The sequence below is a fragment of the Oryctolagus cuniculus genome, chromosome 12 (assembly GCF_964237555.1).
Source record: "Oryctolagus cuniculus chromosome 12, mOryCun1.1, whole genome shotgun sequence".
Taxonomy (NCBI): domain Eukaryota; kingdom Metazoa; phylum Chordata; class Mammalia; order Lagomorpha; family Leporidae; genus Oryctolagus; species Oryctolagus cuniculus.
Genome location: NC_091443.1, coordinates 84,181,349 through 84,190,716, shown reverse-complemented (window position 1 = coordinate 84,190,716; position 9,368 = coordinate 84,181,349). Strand labels below are relative to the sequence as shown.

At 39.3% G+C, this 9,368-nt stretch overlaps 1 pseudogene; it reads right to left on the bottom strand.

Annotated features, from left to right (window-relative positions):
- Positions 1 to 1,857: 1,857 nt before the first annotated feature.
- LOC103351219 (elongation factor 1-gamma-like) lies at positions 1,858 to 5,982 on the bottom strand (annotated as a pseudogene).
- Between the last annotated feature and the right edge of the window lie 3,386 nt (positions 5,983 to 9,368).

Sequence of the window (9,368 nt, the reverse complement as noted above, 5' to 3'; positions counted from 1 at the left end):
CTCCTGATACCTACCTAACAGTCAGTTATCTTATTGTATATTCTCTCTTTTTTCCTCCCTTCGATCATTTTTAGTTGCATTCTTGTTCTTCTGCAGGAATATATGTGGGTTGGTGTTTAGTATAGTGGTAAAGAACCCACATGGGATCCACACATCCATATTGGAGTGCCTGGATCCCTGCCACCCACATGGGATACCTGAATTGAGTTTCAGACTCCTGGCTTCAACCTAGTTCAGCCCTAACTGTTGCAAAAATCTGGGGGAGTGAGCCAGTTGATGGAAGATCTTTCTCTCTTTCTCTGGCTTTCAAATAAAAACAAACAAATATTTAGCAAGAATATATGATGTTTGCATATTAATCTTCAACCCACAATACCTCTCGTTCTACTTTTAGAATTATAGTTAAGTATGTGAAATAGTCACCATCAGTCCTTTTGCAGCTTTCTTTTATTCTTAGGTTGGATGATTGATATAAATTATCCCATTTAATCCCCTAATAATCTTATAGGGAATTTACATGGTTATTACCATTTCATAGATAAGGAAATGGAAACTTAGAGAATAAAATGTCTAAGAAGAGAAATTTCAGTGTTCATTAAAGCTAAATAAAATTTAAAAGTCAGAGAAAAAAGAAACATTTTATGATTGGTGTTGTGGCACAGTGGGTTAAGCTACCACCTACCATACCAACATCCCAGATGAGCGCCAGCTCAAGTCTCAACTGCTCTGCTTCTGATCCAGATCCATGCTAGTGTACCTGGGAAAACAGTGGAAGATGGCCCAAGTGCTTGGGTCCCTACCACCCACATGGGAGACCCAGTTGGAGTTCCAATCTCCTGGCATCAGCTTAGCCTAGCCTTGACTGTTGTAAGTATTTGGGGTATGAACCATAGGACAGAAGATTCTCTCTCTCTCTCTCTAATTCTAACTCTAACTCTGTCTTTCATATAATTAAGTACTTAAAAACTGTGTGAGGATTTACAATTAAAAAAAATAAAGTCACCCAACATGCCAACATGTGGGGGTAGATCATGTTTAAACTCTCACTGTCAACAGGTTAGGGTAAGGCTCCCCAGTGAATGGTGCCAAGAAAAAAGTTTAAACTGTTTGATAGTATCAAGCTGAATTCCTGGTGAATTAAAGATAGAGTTTCACAGTACAAGCGCTCTGGGATCCAAAGCATAAGACCTGTTTCTGAAGTATGGACCCTAGAACAGGAGCTCTGATGAAGGTAACCAAAAAACATCTAGATAGAAAAGGTTGTGTGCAAAGAGCCATAAAAAGCTCCCACACAGAATGAGCTTGTGTGCAAAACATCACAGCTCACAAGGAAAACCAAGGTATGAGCAATAAGACTCTGACCAAAACCATTAAATTTCAAAAAAAGAGATTGAACAGAGGATCCTGAAAAAAATATTTTTTATTCTATTTATTTATTTGAAAGTCAGAGTTACACACACACACACACACACACAGAGAGAGAGAGAGAGAGAGAGAGAGAGAGAGAGAAAATCTTCCATTCACTGGTTCACTCCCCCAGAAAGCTGCAATGACCATGGCTGGGCCAGGCTGAAGCCAGGAGCCAGGCACTCTATCCAAGCCTCCCACATGGTTGGCAAGGGCTCAAACAGTTGAGCCATCTTCCTTTACTTTTCCCAGGCTACTTACAGGAATCTGGATTGGAAGTGGGGCAGATAGGACATATTGAGGTATGCCAACATTGCAGCCAGCAGTGATAACCCATAGGCCACAACACCTGCACTCTGAAAAGATTTTAAAATAAGCATATTTAATATATTTAAAGAGAGAAAGGGAGCAATAACCATCATAAAATAGTAAAGAAGTTACAGGGTACTATTAAGGAGCCAACTGGAAGCCTTGAACATGAAATTTAGCTGTGGAAGGGAAATAGCCATGATTAAACACCAGACTGATTGACACAGTTGAAAAGAGAATTAATGACTAGAAAGATAATACTGAGGAACTTATCCAGACTGCAGAATGGAGAGATCAGGAAAAGGAAAATAGGATAGAGAATGTAGGAGTCACAGCTACAGATTGCCATGCATGTACTCACATATATTCGTGAATATATTTCAAGAAATGAAGAACAGATGGAATGGCAGAAAGTCAGTGTGGAAGAGATGTTGTCTGAGAGTTTACAAAGTTAGAGAAAGACTTCAATTATCAGATAGGGAAAATCCCACTGAATTGCAGTGAGGATAAATATAAATAAAATAACCTTGGAATACATCAAAGTGAGACCAGTGGTCACCGGTTTTCTAGAATGGAGTAGTGACAAGATTGCATGCTTCATTTAAATAATTTAGTCACTATTAATGGCTTAATTCCTTTTGAAACAATTTGGTAATACATATAGCTAAGTCATAGAAAAATGCATTATGTTACAATAGGATGAATTCTAAAACTTAACAAATTTTTCCACATGAAGCTGATAGTGTTTCAGTATATAGCTTCGTATCTCCAATTTTTGACCACTGAATACCTCTTAAAGGCTATTCTTCATACATGATTGTCAATTTGTGGTTAAACCTTTAATTATTCATCAAAAACTTTACAAAAAATTTTAAAATAGTCAAACATTAGTGATGATTTCCTATTCATTTTATATCACATATGTATTGTTTACAATCTATCATCCATGTATTTATAACAGACCCACCATGAACATCCCCTGTCTACTGTCACCTACTCAGTTTCTAGCCCAAGCTGCTGTTGCATGGCTCACTCCATACAGCCCAAATGCTACTGCCAAGTCCATTGTTAAGGGTTTCATCCATGTGCTGTGAGGTGAGAGGCAGAAGACTCTGCACCTATGTATCGAACCCAAAGGGACTTTAGCCTCTGCATTGGTGCATGGAAGGGCTGGATGATACAACATACAGAAGAGCTGCCATCCCTTCCCATGGACTTCAAATGCTGGAAGAAGATAAATTTGTCAATTTTTCTCCCATTTCCAAGCCCCTCACAAGCCCACCTCCTAACTTCAGAGTTACTCTGAAGCACTAAACATATAAGGTCTCAATGGTGTCGTGTCTCTGAGAATGAACACCTAACTGTATTAGGCTTGGAATTTGGCCATGTCAGTCATGCACTCCCTTCTGTTTGATCTCTCTCTTTCCCTTAATCAATTCCCCCTTTCCCTCCCTCTTAATTCCCTGGGATTATGTGCCCCAATAAAGTGTTAACAGATAATCTTTTGCCTTAGGCTCTGTTTTCTAGGGAACTGGGCTAAGATTGTATTAATATCTGACAGATAACTTGAGCCATAGACCATGTTCTGTATCCAGTCGATTTCTCTCTTTATTCTTTATGTTCACTATATTAGAAAATCCAAATTTACAGTCACAGAATGTCAGGAATGGCAGCAAGTTTTTGGTGGCTTTGACAAATGGCTCTAGATTGACTGTGGACATAGAAATTATGAAGAGATTTTCCACTGAAAACTGCTTTCATCATTCAGTCAGTTGCTGAATCAATGAGCATATCCCATTCAAAAGCCAGAAGGTTGAATATTTCTACTTGAGAGATGGCAGCAAATGGATTCCCGATTTTGCTCTTACAACACTTGATTTTGGAAAGTATTTCTGCATGTCCTTATGGTTCTCATTCTCAGATTAGCGTAGAAAATCAAGTGATGGAAAATGTCAGATTCTTGATAGTTATGTTAGTCGCACAAAACTTTTGTCTTTGTAAAACATCCTGACACTTTATCCTCAACAGTAAAAAATGCTTTAAAAGCTGAAATAATAGGCTTATTTCATTCAAAATATGCATACTATGCCAAGAAACACCATGATTAAACAACTAAAATCATGGAGATGATCTTTACAAGAATTGAGAGAGTTGTGATTATATTTCCTTATATTAAACCTTTGCTTCTTTTAACATTCTATTATGAACATTTTTAACCACACAGAAAAGTTGAAACAATTGTATTGTGAACACTCATATACTCGCTAGGTTCCACAGTTAACATTTTGTTGTCTGCTTTATCTCTCATGTCTCTACTCATCCATACTTCTAGCCATCAATTCATCTAATTTTTATATACTTCAAAGTAAATTGCAGCATGCATTTCACTACCAGGTTTCAAAACTTTTCATAATTCTATGTTAAAAATAAGAGTTATAGGGGTGGTAATCTGGTGCAGTGGTCAACATAACACTTGGAATGCTTGCAGCCCATATCAGAGTGCCTGGGTGCGAGTCCCAGCTACACTTCCTATTCTAGCTTCCTGCTAATTCACATCCTAGGAGGCAGCAGGTAGTAGCTCACGAATGCAGGTGCCTGCCATAGACATGGGAGACCTGGACTAAGTTCCTTGCCCCTGGCTTTAAGCTGCCCGGTCTCAGCTGTTGCACTGAAGCCGTGGATGGAAAATCTCTTTCTGTCTGACTGCCTCTGTCTTTCCATTTCTCTGCCTTTCAAATAAGTAAAAATAAGTAAATAAATAAGAAAAAAGAAAACATGCAATGAATAATCCATCTTAAGTGTACTCCTCTGTGAGCTTTGGTGAATCTAAACACTTAAGTTACCTAAACTCATACTGATAATAGAAAACAGCCAACACCCCAGGAAGTCCCCCTGTGACTCCCAGAGGCAATCTTGTGCTGAGTTGTTTTTTTTTTTTCCACTATAGAATAATTATGCCTGTTCTGGAGCTTCTTAGAAGTGAAATCATACGGAATGCACTTTGCACTACCTTTGTAAGGCTTTTTTTTTTTTTTTTTTTTTTTTTTTTTTTTTTTTTTTGCATGATGTGTTAAAGACTCATCCAAGCCTTTGGCCATATCAGTAGTATACTTTTTCATATTGCTGTGCTATAGGTACAAATATATCACAATTCATTTAGCCATTTGCCTGTTGATGGACTCCTGAGCCTTTTCTTTTCCTTTTTAAAGATTTTTTATTTTATTTGAAAGGCAGAGTTACAGAGAGAAGGAGAGACAGAGAGAGATCCTGCCTCTGCTGATTCACTCCCCAAATGGCCACAACATCTGGAGATGGGCCAGACTGAAGCCAGGAGCCAGCAGCTTCTTTCAGGTCTCCCACGTGGGTACAGGGGCCCAAGCCCTTGGGCCATCCTCTACTGCTTTCCCAGGCACATGAGCAGGGAGCTGGATACACAAGGTATTATTTGCATTGGGCTCAGCACGCAGTGCCTGCCCACAGTCAGCCATCTCTTCCTCCAGAGCAGGGATAGCTGTCTTTCCCTCCTCTTCCCACTCAGTCTTGGGCTTCTTCTTCTAATCCCATGAGCCCCTCTCTTTCTGTGGGGTGTTCTTTTTAGGCTGGCTCTCTACAAACATTTTAGCATCAGCCTGGATTATCTTCTCACACAATTTGACCCTCCCCAATACAGCTCCCAGAACTGGGGTTGCTTAATGCAGGTGAGGATCTAGTCACTGCTATGGGGAAAAGTTTTTTTGGAAGAAGACTTCAAGACCTGTTTATAGAACCAGAGTACAGACCAATTGTTCTGTGAGCCAGCATCACTCACTTACCCGGAAGGAAAGTCCTCATCTCCAAGTGAGCATCCAGGAGCCCCAGAATTTGCCTCATCTTCTCCTTTGCATTCACAATGGCCTGTTTGTTGTGACGCCTGATGCCTAATGTGGAGGACAGTGCTGGCTAAGGGCACTATGTCACTATCTGCAGAGCTCACCCACTGCACCACATGAGCTGCTGCCTCTGGCATCCTTCTCTGCAGCTCCTCAGCACTCACATAGTGGGTGATAGTGTTCTCAAACACACAGAATCCATCATCACCTTCAAATAATGGAGCCTTGCCAGTAGGAAATTTGCAGAGAAATTCAGGAATTCAGTTCGTCTGGTAGAAGTATAAGTGAGATGATGGAGATAAAGCATGCAGATCTGAGCCCTGCTGTGCTGAGCCGCAATGAGGGCCTTAAAGATCCTCCGGGTTTCAGAGTATGTGTACGGGATCCCAGCTGGCATGCTGAGTCTGCAGAGAAAGGGCTCTCCTGAAAATTTTAGTTACCTCTTTATGTTGTACTTCTTAATACTGTGACCATAATATGCTGTGGTAAGGGTCTTTTCTACTCATGTATACTTAGAGTTCTGTGGGCCTCCTGTTTTTGTATGTCCACATCTTTCTCCAAATTGGGGAGGTTTTCAGCTCTTATGTCACCAAATAGCATTTCTTACCCTCTACTTGCATCTTTGCCCTTGGGAAAACCCACAATTTAAAGATTACTTTGTTTAATGCTGTCCCAAAAGTCTCAAAGCTATCTTCATTCTTTCTTATCTTTTTAGGGGGAGGTCAGACTTGGATATTTCAAAAGACAAGTCATCAAGTTCAAATATTCTTTCTTCTGCTTAATGTAATTTGTTGCTGAAGCTTTCCGCTATACTTTTTATTTGGCCTATTGAGCTTTTCATGTCCAAGATTTTTGCTTTGCTTTTTTTTTTCATGATCTCTACCTCTTGGCTAAATTTCTCAATCATATCATGCATTGTTTTCCTTATTTCATTCAACTGTCTGCCTGTATTCTCCTATATCTCTCTGAACATCCTTATAATCATTCTGTTGAACTCTTTAGCAGGCATTTCATCAATGTCTTTTCTTCTAAGTTTGTTACTAATGCATCATTATGTTCCTCTAGGGGTACCACAGTGCTTAACTTTTCCATATACTTCTCTCTCCCTACATTGACATTTGAGAATCTAATAGATTAGTTCTTTCTATCACTTTTAATTAGTGAATTTCATAGTAAAAGGTTTTTCCTGAAGATGAGTCTTCAAGTATTGGGTTGGTAGGCTATTTTGACTTTATTTCCAGTTTATTACTGTATTATAGTCTCCTTGTATCTTCTCCCACAATAATTGATGACATTGGTAGTGAGGACATGAGTATTCTTTTCAGTCCCAGATGGGATGCATGGATGTCAGGGGCAGGGTTTAGAGTGATGGAAGCAGGAGCCTTACTTCTAGTGTGCCTGGAGTTGTGGGAGTGCCATCCTAGAAATGTGAAGGGGGTGCTCATGTAGCTAAGTTGGCTGGGGCATGGCAGTGATGGCACTGGCCCAAAGTGCAGTGGGAGCCCGTGATTCCTCACAGTATCAGACTCAAATTTCCTACAATATGATTGAAGATTTTATCTTTTACATTAAGCTTATGAATTAACTTTCATGTGTAGTGCAAGGGAGAGATAGAGGTTCATCTTTTCCCATCTGAGTATCTAGTTGTTCCATCACCATCCATTGAAATGATTAGGCTTTCTCTGTTAGATTGCAGTGTTACCTTTATTAAAAATGGATTTGTTAAAAAATGAACATCAATCCAACCAAGAACAGCAGAACAAACCCTTTCTAGTTGTACAAGGAACATTTTTTAGGGTAGCCCATATATTAGACCACAAAACTAGTATCAATAGATTGAAATTATAGAAGTCATACAAATATGTTATCCAGCCACAGTGCAATGAATCTAGCAATCAGTAAAAAAAAAAAAAAGGAGAAAATTTTGAGAATTCACAAATATGTAGAAAGTAAACAACATAGTTCTAAGTAACTAATTTGTCAGAGGAAAAAAAAACACACAAGAAAAGTCAGAAAGTACTTTGAGATAGTTGTAAGTGAAAACAGCATATCCAAACTTATTGGTTGCAGAAAAAAACAGAACTCAGAGAGGAATTTATAGCTATAAAAGCCTACAGTAAGTAAGACCGGACCAATGTGGTGGTGCAGTGGGTTTAGCCACTGCTTAGAATGTCGGCATCCCATACTTGTGGCCCTGCTTTTCTACTTCAGACACAGCTCCCTGCTAATATTCCTGGGAAAAGAGTGGAAGATGGCTCAGGTGCTTGGACCTCTGCCACACATACGGGAGGCTAGGATGGAGTTCCTGGCTCCTGGCTTCAGCCTGGCCCAGGCCTGACTGTTGCAGCCATTTGGGAGTGAACCAACAGATTGAAGATCTCTCTCTTCTCTCTCTCTCTCACTCCCCCCATTGTTTTTTCTCCCTCTCTCTGTTACTCTTCCTTTCAAATAAACAGACAAATCTTTTTAAAAAGAGCTCACTATCTGTAATTCTACCTGTCAAATAAATAAATTAATAAATATATAAAAAGAGCTCTTGCTCTCTTTCTCTCTCCCTTCTTCTCTCCCTCCTTCCCTCTCCCCCTCTGTTTCTTTTTGTCACTTTGCCTTTCAAATAAAAGAAATAAGAAAAAATCCTCTATAATCTAACCTGCCAACTTAAAGAAGTAGAAAAAATGCAAATTGAATCCAGAGCAAGAGAAACGGGCAAAATAATGAAAATTATAATTAAACAAAAAAAGCAGAGAAACTAAATAGAGAAAGTCAGCAAACGGTGTTTTCTTGAAAAAAATCAACAAAATTGGCCAAGAATCACATGAAAAGATGCTTGACACATTTGCCATTAGAGGAATAAGTGTAACAACCACTACACAATACTACTTTTAACACACTAGGACTGCTATAATAATTTTTAATGGAAAACGACTATTGACCAGAGTTTGGAGAAATTGAAATTTGTTTCCATTGCTTCCAGGACTATAAACTGATGCAGTTACTGTGAAAACAGTTTGACAGCTCTCCTGAAAGCTAAGCTTAGAGTTGTCAGAAGACCCAGCACCTTCTTTTCTAGTTATACACCCACAGAAATTAAAAAGTCATGTGTTCACATAAAAACTTGCACACAAGTATTCATGGCACCATTATTCATAATACACAAATGATGGAAATCAAATTTTCTTCATTGGATCAGTGGACTAACAAAATGTAGTGTATCTATACAATGAAATATCATTCAGCCATGAAAACGGAGTGAAGAAGCACTGATACCTCTACCACAAAGATTATCCTGGAAAACATGTTTAGTGAAAGAAGGCATACACAAAAGTTTACAAATTTATGTCTATTGATACTAAATGCAGAGAAAAGGCAAATCCATAGAGATTAGCCTAAACTAGCTTAGTGATTGCTGGGAGATATGGGTTGCATGAATGGGAGAGTGGCTCGTAATGTTTTTCTCTTTTAGAAGATTTATTCATTCATTCATTCATAAGGCAAAAAAGCAAGTAAGTGAAGGAGAAAGAAATCCCATCTACTGTTTCGCTCTCCCAAAGGGCCACAACACCCAGGTCTGAGACAAGCTGAAGTCAGGAGCCAGGAACTTTATCCTGGTCTCCCACGTGGGTGGTAGAGGCTCAAGTACTTGTGCCATCATGCTGTGCCCTCTCAGGCATGTGAGCAAGAAGCTGGATCAGAAGCAGAGTAGCCAGGACTTGAACCAGCACTGCAAAATGGGATGCTAGCAATGACTCAAACCACTAATGCCACAGGGCTTTCTTTATGGTG